This window comes from Kogia breviceps, chromosome 2 (assembly GCF_026419965.1).
Source record: "Kogia breviceps isolate mKogBre1 chromosome 2, mKogBre1 haplotype 1, whole genome shotgun sequence".
NCBI lineage: Eukaryota > Metazoa > Chordata > Mammalia > Artiodactyla > Physeteridae > Kogia > Kogia breviceps.
The window spans coordinates 34,567,963-34,587,845 of record NC_081311.1 but is presented as its reverse complement, the minus strand read 5'-3'; positions in this window follow the sequence as shown (position 1 = coordinate 34,587,845).

The window sequence follows — 19,883 nt, the reverse complement described above, 5'->3', positions numbered from 1 at the left end:
CCCAATTCAGCACACCACCATCCCCACCCCCCTGCCGCTTTCCCCCCTTGGTGTCCATACATTTGTTCTCTACATCTGTGTCTCAGTTTCTGCCCTGCAGACCAGTTCATCTGTACCATTTTTCTAGGTTCCACATATATGTGTTAATATACGATATTTGTTTTTCTCTTTCTGACTTACTTCACTCTGTATGACAGTCTCTAGATCCATCAACGTCTACACAAATGACCCAATTTCGTTCCTTTTTATGACTGAGTAATATTCCCTTGTATATATGTACCACAACTTCTTTATCCATTCGTCTGTCGATGGGCATTTAGGTTGCTTCCATGACCTGGCTATTGTAAATAGTGCTGCAATGAACATTGGGGTGCATGTGTCTTTTTGAATTATGCTTTTCTCTGGTTATATGCCCAGTAGTGGGATTGCTGGGTCACATGGTAATTCTATTTTTAGTTTTTCAAGGAACCTCCGTACTGTTCTCCATAGTGGCTGTATCAATTTACATTCCCACCAACAGTGCAAGAGGGTTCCCTTTTCTCCACACCCTCTCCAGCATTTGTTGCTTGTAGATTTTCTGACAATGCCTATTCTAACTGGTGTGAGGTGATACCTCATTGTAGTTTTGATTTGCATTTCTCTAATAATTAGTGATGTTGAGCAGCTTTTCATGTGCTTCTTGGCCATCTGTATGTCTTCTTTGGAGAAATGTCTATTTAGGTCTTCTGCCCATTTTTGGATTGGGTTGTTTGTTTCTTTAATATTGAGCTGCATGAGCTGTTTATATATTTTGGAGATTAATTCTTTGTCTGTTGATTTGTTTGCAAATATTTTCTCCCATTCTGAGGGTTGTCTTTTTGTCTTGTTTATGGTTTTCTTTGCTGTGCAAAAGCTTTGAAGTTTCATTAGGTCCCATTTGTTTATTTTTGTTTTTATTTCCATTACTCTAGGAGGTGGATCAAAAAAGATCTTGCTGTGATTTATGTCAAAGAGTGTTCTTCCTGTGTTTTCCTCTAGGAGTTTTATAGTGTCTGGTCTTACATTTAGGTCTCGAATCCATTTTGAGTTTATTTTTGTGTATGGTGTTAGGGAGTGTTCTAATTTCATTCTTTTACATGTAGCTGCCCAGTTCTCCCAACACTGTTTTCCTCAGTTGCTACACCAATTTATATTCACACAAACAGTGCACAAGTGTTCCCTTTTTCCACATCCTCATTGGCATTTATCTTTTGTCTTCTTGATGATAACCATTCTAACAGGTGTGAGGTGATATCTCATTGTGGTTTTAATTTGCATTTCCCTGATGATTAGTGATGTTGAACATTTTTCATGTACCCGTTGTCCATTTGGATGTCTTCTTTCGAAAAATGTCTATTTAGTTCCTCTGCCAGTTTTTTAAATCAAATTATGGGTTGTTTTTGTTGTTGTTATTGAGTTGTATGAGTTCTTTATATGTTTTGGATATTAACCCCCATCTGTGTTTATTATTGTGTATAATAGTATTAAAAACTTAAATTTAGTGAGTACAGATATTTGCAGGGCATCGTGCCGAGAATTTCACATATGTTGCTTTATTGAATTCTTTTCATAGCTCCATAAGGTAGGTATTATTATCTCAGTTTTATACATAGGAACACTGACATTTGGGTTACCCAAGGTTACATAACAAAGAAGTGGTAAAAGTAGGTATTACTATCTCAGTTTTATACATAGGGACACGGACACTTGAGTTACCCAAGGTTACATAACAAAAAAGTGGTAAAAGTGGGGCTTGAACCCTGGTCTATTTGACTCCGAAACATACACATATAACTACGATCTTTTATACTCCTTTGTTGTGGAAAGAGAGATCTATGTAGTCCGCTTTGAGGTCTCTATCCTGACCTGGGTATCCACGGCACAAATTTCAGACCTTCATAAAATACTTCCAGTCTCCTCCAAGTTGGAATCTTTCTCAGCTTTCGTTATACTTACTACCCTCATAATGCATAACTGATGACCAGGAATCCTTCCTGGGTAGGGCAGCTCAATGACTATTCTCCTTAGTTGTTATAACCACAATTCACACTTATGTCACAAGCCCTGAATCCATCCTGGCCTTTTATCTCTGCCAGCCTCGTTGCTCAGCAGAACTACTGACATAAGAGTGTACAAAATCTCATAAGGGTTTTTCTCTTTGACAATCTCCTCATAGCTGTTCATAAGAGAGGACAGTGATTTATCAGGAGTAAGTTGTATGTAATGGGATTTGGGGGGATCAAAGAAACTTCAGTTTAACAGGGTGAAGAATGTACTTCTGTGGGAAGTTGGGGCAGGAGGTGGTGGCTCTGAGAGATGGTTTTCATGGTCCTGAGATCACAAGTATTATCAGAAGTTGACTGTAATTATTTTTTACTTTGGGTTCAAGTAAGATAATTGGTTTGCAATTGGCTAGCATGGTATTTCATTTCACCTTTAATCTAAGGGGCCAATAGTTTTCATAAGACATCCTCACCAGTAATAATAACTCGCATTTATTTTGCATTTACCCTTGACTGTTATAGGCACTTAATAGACTTTCTGTCATTTAATCCTCACGACCATCCTGTGAGGGAGGTACCATCATCGCTGGCATTTCATAGATGACAAGACAGAGGTCCAGGAGGGTAAATAACTTGCTCAAGATCACAGGGCTAGTAAGCAGCAGAGCCTGGATTCAAAACCAGGCAGCCTGCCTTCAGGCTGGGCTCTTAACCACGGTTCATGTACCATCTAAATTCTTTCTGGGGAATTAAGGATGCTGATACAATCCATTTTGCATATAGAGATTGTTGGTAGCAAATGTTTAGAATGCTTCTGGCCTACTTTTTGTTTCCAAGGTGAGGGGTTTTCCCAAAATACTCTTGGCATCTGTTCCATCTTCACTCCTCCCCTGGGGAGATGGAGTGAGTTACCTGAGTGGGAGAGATAAGGGACCTGCGGGGCCTATCTTCTTTCTCTCATTCCTTCCTTGGGGTGCAATCTGCCTATGGAGACTACACATTTTGCTCTGCTCCGTGTGAGTGGGGTGGGGAGGCCTGCAGTGGTCCAGTGCTCCAGTGTATGGAAGTCTGCCTAACTTTGGGTTTCAGTGTGAGGAAGCCCCTTGTTCCATATAATCAGTCTCCACATCAGCTTAATAAAAGGATACTTTGAACCCTATTTGATTATTCCTTTGTCTTCTTTCTCAGTTGGTCTAGAACTCGGATGGATAAGAGAGTTATTATGTATCATCACTGCACCCTCCCCCAAGAGCTATTGAGGGAAATAAATTTAAGAATATAGATAAGTAATAAAACATCACATGAATTAAAGACTCTTGATCTAATATCCAATGAATCCATCCCTTTCCAAGATAACCAGTTCATCAATTAAACTAAAGAAGGGGAACATAGCAGGTACTTTTCTTACATGATCTCAGTTAACTCCTGTAACAATCTTGTGAGGTGAGATTTATTATCCCTGTGTTATCAATAAGGAAACTGTATCTTATTCAGTCAATAAATATTGGTCGTGACCCATAGGCCCGGCTTTGTTCCAGGAGTCTCAGAGAGGTAATGGGAATTTCTCAAGGTATATAGCTAGTCAGTGGAAAAGGTAGGATTTGAACCCACATCTGACCAGTGGCACAGGTTAGGCATTCCTTGAAGAGAAGAGAGAGTGGGAACGCATTTTTTAAATGATAATAAACACATATTGAGCCCTGGTTTTATACCAGTGTGTGTAGCTTTATACCACTAAGTGCTTTGTGGTATATTATCTCATTAAATTCTTGCATCATCCTTATAAAGTAGGTGTCAATTTCCTCATTGTACACACAGGGACCCTGAGGTTCAGTGATGTTAAATAATTTTCCAAAGGCTACACACACAGTAAATGGCAGAGCTCCAGTTGTAAGCCAGGTTCTTCTTGTTCCAAACCTTTAGTTCCTGAGAAGAACTGCCTTTAGTTTTTCTGGAGCTTACAAAGGAAAATGGGAGACATAGCCTCTGAAATGACACCAGAGCATCTTGAAATCATTAATTAACAAGTGCAGATCAACCTGGTGGGTGTGCATGGAGGTGCTGAAGGGCAGGGAGGGAAGCCAGAGGAAGAGATATGTGGAAGCAAGATAGGGCAGAGCAGAGTGATTGACATTGGGTAGGTTCACCCAGACTTCATGGAGAGGACTTTTCAGCTAGGTTTCAGCTGATACATGCTTGATGAGGGTGAAGAAAAATAACATGATAAGTTTGAGAATCAGGGAAAATTTTTGAATCGCATGCCTTTGTACATGGTAAGTTAGTTGTAAAAAAGAAACAAAACAACCCAGAAGCAATAACAAAACCCCATCCTCTCTGAAAGTAAGGAAGAGCCCTGGCAAGGAGATGGCTTCCCTCCAGGTCTTGAGAATTTTGTTTCGGTGAGGCTCTAAAGACCCGGATCTTTCCATGGCTTTCTGTTAACTAACTGGTGACAATAGGGAGTCATTTAACATTTCTGGACCTTAATATATTTATCTCTAAAATGGGGAAGTAGAATATGTGCCCTCCAAAGTTCCATTGAGCAATAATATTCTTTCTGTTCCCTTGCAGAGCAGAGAAGAATATTAGCCTTTCCCAGAGTTTCTGACACATAGATGATGATTAATAAATGTTCGTTGAATTTTACTGATTAAAGGCAATGATACTAATTGAAAAACACATTCCCCCACATAGTAGGCATGTCCTGTTTGCTATATTCTTGTTGCCTATGTTCCGTACTTCATCTCTTCTTGCCTCTGAGTCATCAAACTTGTCACTTCCTTGTTGAGGAAACCTCTACCCACAAATCACTCTGGTTCCTTCATTCTGAACTCTGTCTAGGATGGGCTCAATCACTCTGTGAATTCCTTGTATTCTTAATTGTTTACGTAGCCTTCTGATCTCCTAGTTCTCAACTATAGCTAAATTGGCTTTGTGCATATTCTACATTTTTCATTTAATAGACGTGTGGAGGGCTTCCCAGGTGGCGCAGTGGTTAAGAATCCGCCTGCCAATGCAGGGGACACGGGTTCGAGCCCTGGACTGGGAAGATTCCACGTGCTGCGGAGCAACTAAGCCCGTGCGCCACAACTACTGAGCCTGAGCTCTAGACCCTGCAAGCCACAACTACTGAAGCCCGTGCACCTAGAGCCTGTGTTCCGTAGCAAGAGAAGCCACCGCAATGAGGAGCCCACACACTGCAACGAAGAGTAGCCCCCGCTCGCTACAACTAGAGAAAGCCCACGCGCAGCAACAAAGACCCAAAGAAGTCAGAAAAAAAAAAAAAAAAAGACGTGTGGAGAGTCTCATTTGCTCCTGCTGTAGCTGAACAAGTATCTGCATGAAGGGTGTGAACGAAACCATATGATTGAAGGAACAACACCTACTGGTAGCAGGCTTTAAATGCAGGCTCAAATTTTGACTGAACTTGAAATTTGATTTTTGAAATTAAATGTATACAGTTGTAGGAATAACATTTCAAGGAGGAAAGATTATTCCATATTTAGGATTATAGAGATAAAACAACATGTATTTGATAGAAGTTTTCACTTTCATCCACAGAGCTTAACACCATATATGCAGAGCCTGAATCTCTCAGCTCAAAATTCTAAATTGAAAAAGATGGCTTTCTTCTAAGATTCTGAGATTGAGTCAGAGCCTTGGAATCAGGTGATCTGGCTGTCTGTGGCAGTAGTGCAGCAGACACTCCTGGCTGGCCTCCGGATCTCCAGTCTCCAATTGGATTCTTCACTAACAGATCTCCTGTTGTGTTTAGGGAAGCAGTGTGCTCATTCAAGAACACGCACCTTCTTTAAGACTCCTTTGAAGTTAGAGTGGCCACAACCCAGGTCTGGCCAAAAAGACATAGGTAGCAGTTTCCTGCGTGGAGCTTTCAGGAAGCCATTGTTTTCCTGATAAAAAGAGATGAGTCCAATTGGCAGCGGCATTTTGCCTTTTACTCTTCCCCTTCTTTTTGCATCGAGTATGGATACTATGTTGGAGGGGAAACAGCCCAGCTTTCAATTCTGAGGAATAAAGTCAAGTACTAGGAGTGGCAGAGAGAGAAGCTAGAAGGAGTCTGAGACCTTGCTGACTTCCTTAAACAGCTGCCTCAGCCTTACCTCAAAATGTCTATTAAGAGAAGAAAAGAAAACCTCTGTTTGGTTAAGCACTATGGTCAGTTATTTTCAGCTACGTGAAATCCTAACTGATGCAAATATAAAATAGAGGAAAATATGAAGTTTTTAGGCTTCAAGAAAAGCTTAACATACCTTGAAGATATTGGCGATCAAACGTACCATATCATAAATATATTTTGCCAAGCTTTGGTCGATCCAGATTTTGCCAGTGATTACTTGAATTTTTTCCTTCCTTCTTTCCTTTTTAAACAAATTTTGTTGACTAGCTCCTCTATGATTTATATGCTGGAGATGTCACAGTGAGCAGAACAGGCATGATTTCTGCCCTCAAATAATCATGCAAATATATAATTGTTAAACAGTATAAATACAATGAAAGGAAATACAGGGAACAATGAGAACATGTAAATGAGAGACTACATCTGGTCTGGGGAGGCTTCTCTGAGGAGCTGAGGTCTGAGCTGAGACTAGAGGGATGAACAGGGGTTTATTAGGCAAAGGTGGTAGATAGAGTGAAAAGAAGAAACTGCAAGTGTAAAGGCCCCAGAGCTGTAGAGAGCAGGGCACTTCTGAGGAACTGAAAGTAGTACCCTGTGACTGAAATACTGAGAAGAAGGAAGAAAATAGCACAACGTTTGGCTGGAGAGGTAAACTGGCCAGATAATGCAAGGCCCTGTGGTCATTTATGTTACAGACTTGGGTCTTTATCCTAAGAACCATGGAAAGTCATTGAAGATCCTAAGCCTTGAAGGATGACCTGGCAAGATTCAAGTTTAAAAACCCAAATGCTGTTCTATCCATATGACCGAGAACTGACTGGTGATATGAGGCTGTAGTTAATGTGGGGAGTCTGGTTAGGATACCAGACGGAAGATGGTGTACAAGGTAAGAGATAGGTTGGATTTAGGGGGTGGCAGTGGAGATGAAGGAGAGCTGTGGGATTTAAATACCATTGAGAAAGTAAAGTCAGTAAGACCTGGTGATCGATTAGACACAGAGGTTGAACAGGTGGGAGAATCTTCCAAGGAAGACTCCTAGATTCTGACTTGCAGAATTGGATGGCTGGTTGCGGGGCAGCGGCAGGGGTGGGGGGGCAGGTGGCATCTGCTGAGACAGGAAAGCTGGAGGAGGCTTGAGTTGGGAGGGGTGCATTATGATGAGTTTTCCCCAAACACGTTGAGTGTGAGGGCCCTTGAGACACCCATGTGGGTATGTCACATAGGCAGGTGTGAGGAGAGGTCTGGGCTGGAGGCATTGGCATGTAGATGGTGGATGAAGTTATAGATCATGAGATCATTGGAGGAGAGATGACAGAGTGAAAAGAGAAGGGGGCTCAGGACCAATGTGATCTAAAGATGAATAACCTTGTTCTCATCCTCAGGAAGCTTATGACTTGGTAGAGGTGATGAGCTACATGCGTGTATAATTATAGATAGAAAAGGATTTGTATCCTGCCAATGGCATAAATGAGGCATTCAGGGGAGGGAGGGAAACACTATATCAGCTGAAGAGATCAGAGACTGTTTCACGGAGAAGCATTTAAGAACATCTTTGCTAGCTAGCTAGAATAAAGTGAGGTAGAAGAGAGGAGGAATAGGCTTCCTTCCAGGTGGAGAGGATGACTGAACAAAAGTTCGGAGGCTGAAAAGCAAGACACATGGAGGGAACTCCAGGGTTTTCAGTTTATCTAGAGATGGAGTATAAGTAGGGGAGTCATGAAAAGGTGAGTTGGAGCCAGATTGAGGAGGGTGGTAAGTGCCAGGCTGATTTACTGTAGGAGTGGGGACCTGGCTAAGGTTTGTGTGTATGTGGAGCAGAGGGTGACGTGCTGCAACAGTAATCACGCCTCTGGTTTTCCATGCGGGTGCACCGGAGAAGACAGATACTGGAAAGGGGGACACCAGATAGGAGGCTGGCGTGGAGATTGTTTGAATGCAATGACTGAACCTACAGAGCTAGTTAGCTTTAAAGGAGATTTATTGAAAAAAACGTGAAAATCTCATGGAAGGTGATCCAGAAGTCCAGATGGCTCCCAGGAGATGGACAGTTGTCAGGCTCTCTCTGTACCTCTCTCTCCCTGGATATACGTGGTCTTTTGTTTCTCTTTGCTCCTCTCAGAGCTCGTAGTCTTTTCCGACAAGCTTTCTCTGTGAGGCTCTTGGCTTCTGCTCTCCCTGCACCATGGTTTGCGTGGGGTTTGGGTTGCCATGGCACTCACTCTGACCGGATTCCACGGTATATCTTACAGCTCCGGAGCCCTCCAATTTTTTGCTACAGTGTCTACAATGATCATGGCATGAAGACATTCTATACCTTTAGGTGACAAAGTAGACTGCAAATTGATATCCCAGTCACCATCAGTACGATAATATAACAAATCTTCTTCCCATGTTGCATGTTGGTGGGAAATCATAGCATCCGTACAGGTTTGCTGGGCATGATTTGACTTCCAGTGTTTCCACATTTGTGTAATAGTAGGTTATCAACTGCTCCCAGAATGAGAACAGAGACCATGTTGGTCTTGTTCACCACTGTGTCTATTGCTATATAGCAAATCACCCCAAAACTTGATGGCTTAGAGCAATAATAGATATTTATTATATCACACTTTCTGTGGGTCAGGAATTTGAGAGTAGCTTGACTGGGTGGCTGTGGCTTGGGGTCTCTCATGAAGTTGCAGTCAAGATGTTGCTGGGCTGCATCATCTGAGACTTGATTGAAGCTGGAGGATCCACTTCCAGGATGGCTCCCTCACATGGCTGTTGGCAGGAGGCCTCAGTTCCTTACCACATGGGCCTTTCCATAGGGCTACTTGAGTGTTCTCACAACACAGCCGCTGGTTTTCCCCAGAGTGAGTGATCCAAGGAGAAGCAAGGAGAAGCCACTGCCTTTTATGGCCTAGTCTCAGAAGTCATACTGTCGCTTTTACCACATTATGATTCTTAGAAGTGAGTCACTAAGTCTGGCTCACACTCAAGGGAAGGAGAGTTAAGCCCTATCATTTGAAGGGAGAATTGTAAAAAAAAATTGTAGACACATTTTAAAGTCACCGCAACCACTATAACTTCAGCACCTGGTACAGCGCCTGACACATAATAGGTGATTAATAAAGATTTGTAAAAGGAATGATTATTCTCTCTTTTAAACTTAGAGTCACCGGCACTGAGACAGTAGCACTAAGGCAGGCAGTCACGCTGAGGAATGGCCATTTGAGGCTTCATTCAGCATCAATGTATTCTGCTATGTTATCCCATCAGCCAAAGGGCCATTTTGAGAAGTTGTCTGGCCATTCACACAACATGTGAGCTGCTAGGATTCCTTCCAGAATTGGTACAAAACTGGAAAAAGAAGTATGAGGTCTCAGAGGTACATACGAGTTAAGTTCTGCTAGTGAACTAGAATTGTAAATGAATGTTTATAATAGGGACCGTTACTATTATTATTAATTATTATTTGAGGAGCAGCTACTTTATATTTCTTTAAATACTTAGGATCCCTGATGTACTTGAGATCAAGTACAGGTCAGAGTGGGTGCTACAGGAGCCCAGAGCCCACACAAACCATAGTGGAGGGAGAGCAGAATGAGGTTCTTAAATACAGGTTTTTAAATCCCTGACAATTTCCAAGAGAAAAGGAGGTGAGAGGTAGGTGCACCAGTGATGGAGGTGTGCCGCTCAGCTCTCTCTTCAAGAAAGAGCCTGGCTTTCATCTGGGGGGAGTGCAATGACTACAGCACCTCTGGCGTCCACCCTAGTTTTGTAGTTTCAAGCTGAGGCTGCACTCTTCCGGCGGCCCCCAGCCAATGACAGAGCATGGTGAGGGCAGGCCTAGCTCTTTCTGTGCAATGTGCTCCAAAGCTCCTCACGGGGGTGGCTGAGACTTTGTCAGATCTGCATTGTGATCTGAGGCTCTCCCTGCCCAATTCTGCAGCCTGGAGGACCTGAATGGACACAGTAGGGATGGCGTAGAGGGTATGTGGTCATGGTAATTATGGAGCTTGCTTAAGTAAAGGACAGCAGAGTGCAGTGGTTAAGTGCTTTGGAGGCAAACGGGTCTGGGTTTGAGCCTGGCTGTGGTATCTGATATTGGACGAGTAACTTAAACTCTTTATCTCTCAGTTTCCCCTTTGGGCAGATGGAGAGGATAGTATGAATCTACCTCTGAGATTTGCTGGGAGGATTAAATAGGTTCATTCTTATATAAAGTGCTCAGCATCATTCATGATTGAGTCAGGCACAGTTCTTAGTTGTAAGCAACAGAAGCTGACTCAGGCTGATTGAAATAGGAAAAGAATTGATCACAAAGACAGTGGGCGGCTCCCAGAATTCCCAGAGAGGCTGGGGAAGGAGCTTGGGAAAATGGAAACAAGGGCAGCCGCCAGGGCTGCAGTCAAAATCATGCTACAGAATCAGCCTGACAAGGACACTGCGGCCGCCACTCTTGCTCACTGGATGCCAAGGCATGTCCCACTGCCTCCACCATTGGCATTCCCAGTAGTGGACCCCAGACCCTTCCCCTGGCCTTGCTGCCACTGTGGTCTAGAAATGTGATGTAGCTGTCCCTAACTGCACCAGCCCAGCCATCAGAAGGGCTTCTCTGTGGTCCTCAAGATCTTTTCTCCTTTCCCCCCTCTCCTTCTCTCTTCCCTTTCTACTTCTCCTTCTCCCTTGCCACCCCCCCCACTTTTTCTCTTCCTCCTCTGACTTCTTCTCTGTCTCTGTCTCTCTCTCATGTTTATCTCCAACTCCATCATCTCTAACTCTCCATCCCCCTTCCTCCTCCCCCTTGCCTTCCCCCTCCTTCTTCTCTCTCATTCTCTCTTTCTCTCTCGCTCATCTCTATCACCTCTACTTCTATTTCTCCTTCTATTTCTTCCCTCTCCACTGGCTCATTGTCCTTGTCAAATAGCTGTACCAGATCTATTTGAAAAAACGTGACCCAGTGATCCCTCGTTAACTTCCTTTCTATCCTCTTCTTTCCTTCCCCAGACTTTGAACAAGTCTGTATTTCTTTCTCACTTCTTATTCACTCCGCTACAATCTGGCTTCCATCTCTTTTACTTCACTGGAACTTCTCTTTCCAAGGTTGCCAGTGACCTCTGTGCCATCTTGCCGGGGACCACCTTTTCTGTCCCCCTGCTTGACTTCTTGGGAACATGTGACTTTGTTGACCATGACCTCCCTTTGAAATTCTTTCCTGTTCTTGGCTTGGTGATGCCATACTTTCCTGGATTTCCTCCTGCCTTGGACTTCACCATCTTGGTATCCTTTGTAGGCTTTTCATTCTGTTTACCTCTGTATTTATTCTCTAGGGCTGTCAAACAAAGTATCACAAACTAGGTGGCTTAAGCCAGCGGTCGCCGACATTTTTGGCACCAGGGACCGGTTTCGTGGAAGACAATTTTTCCATGGACGGCGGTGGAGAAGTGGAGGGGGTGGGGGTGGGGGATGGGTCAGGCGGTAATGCGAGCAGTGGGGGGGCGGCAGATGAAGCTTCGCTCACTCGCTCGCCGCTCCCCTCCTGCTGTGCAGCCCGGTTCCTAACAAGCGGCGGACCGCTATTGGTTCGTGGCCCAGGGGTTGGGCCACAACAGAAAATTATCGTCTCAAGGTTCCGGTGGCTTGCAGTCAGAGATCAATATGTTGGCAAGGTTGGTTCCTTGGTTTGTGAAAACATCACCCTGATGTCTGCCTTCATTGTCTCGTGGCATTCTCCCTGTGTGCATGCCACTGTTCTCAAATCTCTCCTTTTTTTTTTTTTTTTTTTTTTTTTTTTTTTTGCGGTACGCGGGCCACTCACTGTTGTGGCCTCTCCCATTGCGGAGCACAGGCTCCGGACACACAGGCCCAGCGGCCATGGCTCACGGGCCCAGCCGCTCCGCGGCATGTGGGATCTTCCCGGATCGGGGCACGAACCCGTGTCCCCTGCATCGGCAGGCGGACTCCCAACCCCTGCGCCACCAAGGAAGCCCAAATCTCTCCTTTTTATAAGGACACCAGTCATATTGGATTAGCCTTCTCCTCCCCAATGACCTCATCTTAACTAACTACATTTATAATGATCCTAGTTCCAAATAAAGTCACATTCTGAGGTACTGGGGGTTAGGACTTCAATATATGAATTTGGGGGCAGTGGACACAGTTCAACCCATAACACCTTCTAAGCATTGTTTTCCCTTGGTCTCATCCTTAGCTCCTCCCTAAAAGCTTCATCCAAACCCATGGCTTTAACTACTGCACTACCTTTACAGTGAGGATTGATACCCAAAGGCATTTCTCTTAAATAATCCTCTCCCACTGAGTTCTGGAGGGACAGTGGACATATTTGGAGGTATAAGTCTCTTTAAATTTATAATGTCCCAAACTGAATTTATCTTTTTCTCAAAGCTGCTCCTTCTCCTGAGTTTCCTGTCTCAGAGATGGGTTCCATCATCTATCTGACTCCTCCAGCCCACCCTAGGAATTAGCCTGTAGGCTAGCTCTAGCTTACAGACTTTCAGTCTCCAAGTCCTGCCAATTCTACTTCTTCAGTAGCTCATTGCATGGCTCATTTTCTCTTTTTTCCCCCTGCTATCACTTCCTTGGTTCAGTGTGCATCTCTTCTAACTTGAATTATTATGATTAATGATGACAATAACAAGCATTTATTGTGTGCTTACTATGTGCCAGGCCCTTTCATAAGATGCCTTCTAGTCTTACCCCTTTTCAGTCTATCCTGATTCCAGAAAGACTGCTATAAACACACATGTAGCAGGTATAAGTGCTTAGTCCCCCAAATTCAGATGATCAAGAAAAATATAACATTTTTTCCTATAATTCAACTTAAGGATTATTTTAAACTTTTATTTTGTCTGATGGCTGAAAACATAATCTCAGATAATTCTGAGTAAAGAAGTAATTCCTGCACTGTGCTTTTTCATTTACTATTTCTTTTTTTTTTTGAGGTACGCGGGCCTCTCACTGTTGCGGCCTCTCCCATTGCAGAGCACAGGCTCCGGACACGCAGGCTCAGTGGCCATGGCTCATGGGCCTAACCGCTCCACGGCATATGGGACCTTCCCAGACTGGGGCACGAACCTGTGTCCCCTGCATTGGCAGGTGGACTCTCAACCACTGCGCCACCAGGGAAGCCCTACTATTTCTTAATATAACTTTTACTACGACTACAACTGCTACTACTACTATTGAGACTAACATCATTTTTTTGGCCGCATCGTATTCCAATATATGAATATACTAAAACTTTTAGCCAGTTCCCTATTTATGAACTTTTAGATCATTTGCAGTCTTTCGCTATTACAAAATCTTTGTGATACATCTTTGCATAAATGTGCCAATATAAGTGCAGGGTAAATTCCTTGAGATGGAAATCCTTGATTGAAGGTTATGTACATGTAAATTTTGATAGCTGTTGCTAGGTTGCCCTCCAAAGAGCGTGTGCTAGTTTATACTTCCACAAATAGCATATGAAAATGCCCGTTTCCCCTCCTTAGTCCCAGTAATGGGTATTACAAAACTTTAAAATATTTGCTGTATTTTTCATAATATATTTCTTTAATTATTATTTAATTTTTAAATTGTAATATAATTTTTCATTAAAATTTTCATTAATTATGATTAATTTTTAAATTATATACGATTTTTAACCTCCCCCCCACCCTACTTAATTTAACATGAATATATTTTCATTTAAATAAATATTCATCACTCCAGATGTACTTTTGGGCATTTAGCTTCTAGTTTCAAACCCATAAGACCACACTAGACAAAAGCTTTCTTGGAATAAGAATAAAATGTTGATGACTAAGAATTCTTAGGTGGATTCTAAGCCTTAGAATAAACAACAAGCCAAGAGTCTAAGCCAGCAGCACCCCAAAGAAATAAAATGTAAACCAAAAATGCATACTCTATACATAACTTTTCTAATAGGCACATTAAAAAATAAAAAGAAACAGATGAAACTAATTCAATAATCTTTTTCACCCAATGTATGCAAAATAGTATTATTTCAATATGTAATTAATATAAGATTATTGAGATATTTTACATTCTTTTTTTTTGTTTGTTTAAGTCTTTTAAATCCAGTGTGTATTTTACACTTACAGCACATCTCAATTGACTGGCCACATTTTAAGTGTTCGCCAGCCACATATGGCTAGTGACTACTATATCAGACAGTACAGTTAAGTGTTGTAAAGACACTTCCCAGCGTGCGGCATGTACGACTAACACTCAAATAGCTTAAAATTGCATGTGACCAACTTGCCTAGTTTTGGGGGAACAAGTTCACTTCCTTTTAGAGAGGAGGTACTCAAAGTTTATTTTTCTAATTGAGTTATTTTTATTTTTTCAATTGAATGTTTGCACTTATCTTATGTAGAGATGATTGAAATACCTCATTGTAGCAGTGAATCATTTTGTTAGTCATGAAACAAAAAAAAAATTCATATGTTTTACTTTGTTTCTCAGAAATGAGAGATGTTTTAACAATGTGTTTTCATAATATTTGCCAAAATTTTTCATCACACAATAGGTTTTTTTTTCCCTCTTCCTTTTGGACAATTGTTGAGTTGATGAAGCTTTTAAGATAGGTAAGAGCAGATGTGTTGACTCAAGGTGGGAAGGCAAAAACAATTTTACTTGAAGAGAAGCCCTCAGGGAAATGACAGTCTCCCAGAGGTGTTTGAATCCAGTTTTAGGAAGTACTAAGTCTTTAGTGAACATTGTGATTGGGTTAAGAGCCAGCAGAGGTTGGGCAAACTGACAGTCCTCCAAATATCACAGTGCAGTATTATGACCAGTCTCCCTAACTTGACCTTTCTTAAGAGGATTTACATTTTAATTATTTGCTCAAAATTTGCTCCCGAAATTGGTCCATTAGGCAAATGTTAATCCCATTTACTTCTCGAATTTTAATGCTCCAAAATACCAATTTAGGGAAGGAAAGAGAAGTGTTCTGTGAAGTTATGTAAGTGCTTTATAATATGATGTGAGAAAGAAGTTCTTTTCATTAAAATGTTATCAATGCTCAATTCAGACATGGAGGCATTAGAAATGGAATTGGAGAATATCAGGTGCAGAAGCCCGACATACCATAGAATTCAATCCTATCTGTCTCACAAATTAGAAAACAGACTCAGAGAGGTGGAGACAATTCCTTGGACTTTCTGATGTCTGGACCAGTAGTTCTCTTTGGTATGAATTATAGCCAACATTTACTGAGCACTTGCTGTGTGCTAGGCTCTGGGCTAAGTGCTTTTCATAAATGTCAACAATTCACAGAATCCTTGAAGGGTAAATTATTACAAATTTAAAAGAAAAAAAATCATCATTCTTCTCTAATGATATTTTTTTCTTGAAACTTCATTTGCTTTCTTAAACAGAAGTTGTTGATGCACAAACCATTCTCCACTTCTAAAGTCAAAGTCTGCCAGAGACTCCCAGGTATATGCCACTGGGCTATGTTTTGACAGTTATTCACAACTCAAGTCCAATATATTTCTACTAAGGATGCAGAGAGGTTTGGAAAGCACAGCTTTTTTTATTTTTAAATTTTTTTAAAACTTTAATTTTATTTGAGTATAGTTGATTTCCAATAGTTTCAGGTGTACAGCAAAGTGATTCAGGTATACATATATGTATATTCATTCTTTTTTAGATTCTTTTCTCATATAGGTCATCACAGAAAATTGAGGGGAAAGCACAGCTTTTTTCCACTTTTCCTTCCTTACTTTGTTCACTAATGATTTCTTCCCTCTGTTCCTTCCTTTTTTCCTCCTCTCCCTCTCTTCCCTCCCTCTCTTCTCTCCCTTGTCCCCCTCCCTTCCTTCCTCTTTTCTTCCTTCCATCCTATTATAGAAAGTGAAGTGTTAATGACATTTTCTGTCAAGATTCCAAACTCTTTTTGATTTATCTTGGATATGCAGAATATTCAAAATACAAGGGCCTTAGGGGTCATCTGAAGGGAAGTAGAGGCCCAGAGAGGTAAAGGGTTTTATCTGAGGTCAACTAAGTGAAATTCTACCAAGGTCAGAAAACTACTGCATAGCAGGAGTCCAGTCACCCCCAACTTGGAAGGCTGTCAGAAGAGCAAAGGTAATGTCTGCCTGGCTCTGGCGGTATCATCCTTTTTTAATAACTTAATTCAATCTTAAAATCAGCAAGTTCTTCAGCTTCCCCTGAAGGAGGCCAGGATCCCTCACTAGGAGGCTCAGAATGAAAAGAAAATCTCTAATCATACCCAGCACTTCAAAAGCCCTGGTGCTGAGAGCCAGGTAGCCAGTAGGGCTTAGAGACACAAGGAGTTAGGACTTGGAAATACAGGAGGAGGAAACAGGACTTTTATTATTAATCTGTGCCTTAAAACTCTTTAAGTCACTTGATTGTGGAATAAAACCAACACATTAAGAAGACTTCAAGAGGGAAAACTTGAAACTGGTTTTACACTTTGGAAGCCCAGGATTCCAGATCCGCCATCCTTAGTGACAGACTGGCGAGGTTCTCAACACGGGACATTCACATTCCCATCCCAATGACTTCAGCAAAGGAATCTCCAAAGTCAGTTTCTAGGCTTTAGCTTCTTCCCTTGTTAAAACAAGAGAATTGGTCCACACAACTGCCAAGGTCCTATCTATATGTAAGAGCCATGTGACTCTACAATCATATTAAAATCATAAAAAATAACATGTGATTCAATAGCTCGTTAATTTTTTTATCATCCTGATTTTTTTCCCATCCCAGTTTGTGGCTTGGTGAGCAGCATCAACTTAAGAGAATACCTTTGATGCCCCAAATTACTTATAAGAATTTTCTCTCACGATATTTTCCCAAAGGATGTTAGGGCTGCTGCATTCTCTTTGACATCCTTGACTATAAAACAATCTAGAAGTGGACCACTATTAGAGGTCGGCAGTGTTACTGGGATGTTCCCCAATGGGCTCAAAATAAAGCCAAACTTCTTCATGTGACCTACAATGCCCTACCTCATCTGGCTCCTCTTTACTTTCCAACCTTGTTTCACACTCTCTCTCTCCTCATTTGATTTATTCTGGACACACAGGCCTTTCCCTTGTTCCCTGAAGGCACCAACCTCTTTCCCAGCTCAGGAACATCATATAGGCTGTTTTCTCTACCGAGCTCTCTTCCTTCACTCTTGGTCTGCTCGGATGATTCAGGACTAAATATCCCATCGTCAGGGAAGTCTTTGCTGACCACCTCATCTAAACTGAAATCAGGCTGCCCTATCCTATTTTCTTTAGAGCATTCAGTATAATTTGTGACTTGTATACGGCTGTGTGTTTTCTTCAATATCTGCCTCCCTAACTAGACTGGAAAGTCCTTGAAGGCAGGGACTATCTTTTTTTGTTGTTGTTCACTATTGTATTCCCTAGCACCGAGTAGGCACTCAATAAATATTTGCTAAATTAGTGAATGAATGAATGCATTCACAGAAAATTCCCAGCACCGTCAGCTCTTTATGGTTGTTTATATATCAGACAACACTGTGAGAACACTTAGTGAAGCTGTCACTTTGACCCTGTTTTGGCATTGTGGAACTAGCTATTGGCCTTTCTGAGTTGGCAACTGTTCCCATGTGTGTCTATTCAAGGTGGATTGGCCTCTTTAATGACTCAGTGGGAACACCATCAAGCCAGTTAATGCATCCTCAGTTCTCTCAATCTGAGTTCTCCCTAAACTTCAGGGAAGTTCTCTTGGCCAAGAAGATACCTGAGATTTCAAGTTTGAACTGAAGTATCCTTGAGAGAGAAAATCAAGTGAATCTCAAGTGATTGATTTTTGACTATGAATAAAAGTCAGAATTAAGTCATATGTGGAATTACTACACAGTCACCTGACTGCAATCAGTTTTGCTTAGATGTTGCTGGGACCACATGAAAAAGGGGTTATTTATTAAGAATGGACTAGTTCCTTTAAAATTCTGTAGCAATCATGCCTCTCTCTCTCTCTCTCTCTCTCTCTCTCTTTTTTTCTTCTAGTCCATGGAAAGTGTTATCTCAGGCAGCTTTGTGCAGGAAGTTGGGTTTATCACTTCCTCACAGTTGCAGTTTGTCTAGGACTTAACTACATGCTATCAGATTACATCAAAACGTAGGCCTTTGTTTAACTCATCAAAGGAGTGGACCCTCAGGACTTGATATCACTTCACTGCATATGCAGCCATGTAGCAAAACAAAGCCTATCTAACAGGACAGAACTATTTCTGTTGTGTGGCAGCTCCGCTAGCTCGAGCTTGCAGAAATGGTCGGGTTTCAGGTGTCTGCAGTGTTTCACTTCTTGTTTTTCTATTTATCTCTTTTTAGAATTGCAGTCATTTGCCTGGTTGTATGCAAGGAAGGAAAACCCCAAATATTACCTACCAGGGAGGACAAGATTGCTCCAATTTAGCTGGAGGCAGCACTAACTTTATCATCTTGATTTTCACTTAAGTTGCGGTTGCCATAGTCTGGGCTTTGGAGCGGACCACATGGGGAGTTTGAATCGGGTGTCCTCCGTTTCCTGGTTGCGGATCTTTGGGCAAGTTATGTGACCTCTCTGAGCCTTGGTTTCCCCATCTGAAAATTGGAGATAATAATAGCACCTGCCTCATAGCCTTCTGGTATGGAATAAATGACATGGTTTAAATAATATGTGAAAAGCGCTTGTGGAATGTGTCACCATAGGAAGGATGTGCATATTTTAAAGCCGGAGGGGTACACCATGCCCTCCAGAGTGGCCAGGGCTGGCAGAGCAGTCCCAGGCTGACTGAAGTTTCTCAGGCTGCACTTCCACCTTTGGGGCCTCGTTGCTATTTTCTTCTCCGTGGAGTTCCCTCTTCTCTGCGGTGGGCTGGCTGCCAGATGCTGCCTCTATTGGCGGCCACAGGAAGCCAATGCAACAGTGAAGTAATACTTCTGCCCTAGGGCTGGCTCCGCCCTGTTGACCAAGGTTTTTTCGGTCTGCTCAGCCGATTCCTTTTAATGCCTTGCCTAAAAAGGACTTCTCACCCAGCTCTGCTGCACCGGGAAATGGCTGACTGCCCCAGAGGCTTTGGACCAACAGCTTTCGGGGGATAGAAATGGTGAAGTGAACTTCTTTTCCCAGTTCAACGCTTTAGAAGTTTAAGGGTACCATTTTGCAGCCACTCTCCAATAAGATGCTCATTTACCAAAATCATTTGTCAAAGGAAGAGAGACAGGGCTTGATTCTATAAAATCTCTCCAAGTCAGTGGAATATAACGAGGCACTCTTAAAAAAATGATTTGCATCAAGACAGTATGCAAATTTTTAAGGTCAATGACTGGAAAGAAATTAAGTTACACCTAAAAAACCGTATACTTTAAGAAAGTGAGTGTTTTTCTTTTGACAAACCTGAAACCATTTTAAATAGGAAATTGAAACAAGCTTAACGCCTTATTGCTTCTTTACAATCTGGTTCTTCACAAATGGCTCGCTATCTTCATAGCTTCTTCCCTTCTGGCTCCTGAGGCGTCAAGATGTCCTGTGAGCCACATTTTGCCTCAGTTGTTCAGAGGATCACTTCAGAGCCACCAACCACCATTCACCTCCATTTAGGGTAGGTGTCAGAGGTTCCCATCCAGTGGATTTTGCGTTTGTTTCTGGCCCCTTGGTGTGAGCTGTTTGGCTGTCTCTTTAGCTCTTGTCCCTGGATGCTGCCTCTCAGAACTCCCCGTAATGGTCACAGGGCCAGTTTCACTTCATCTTCA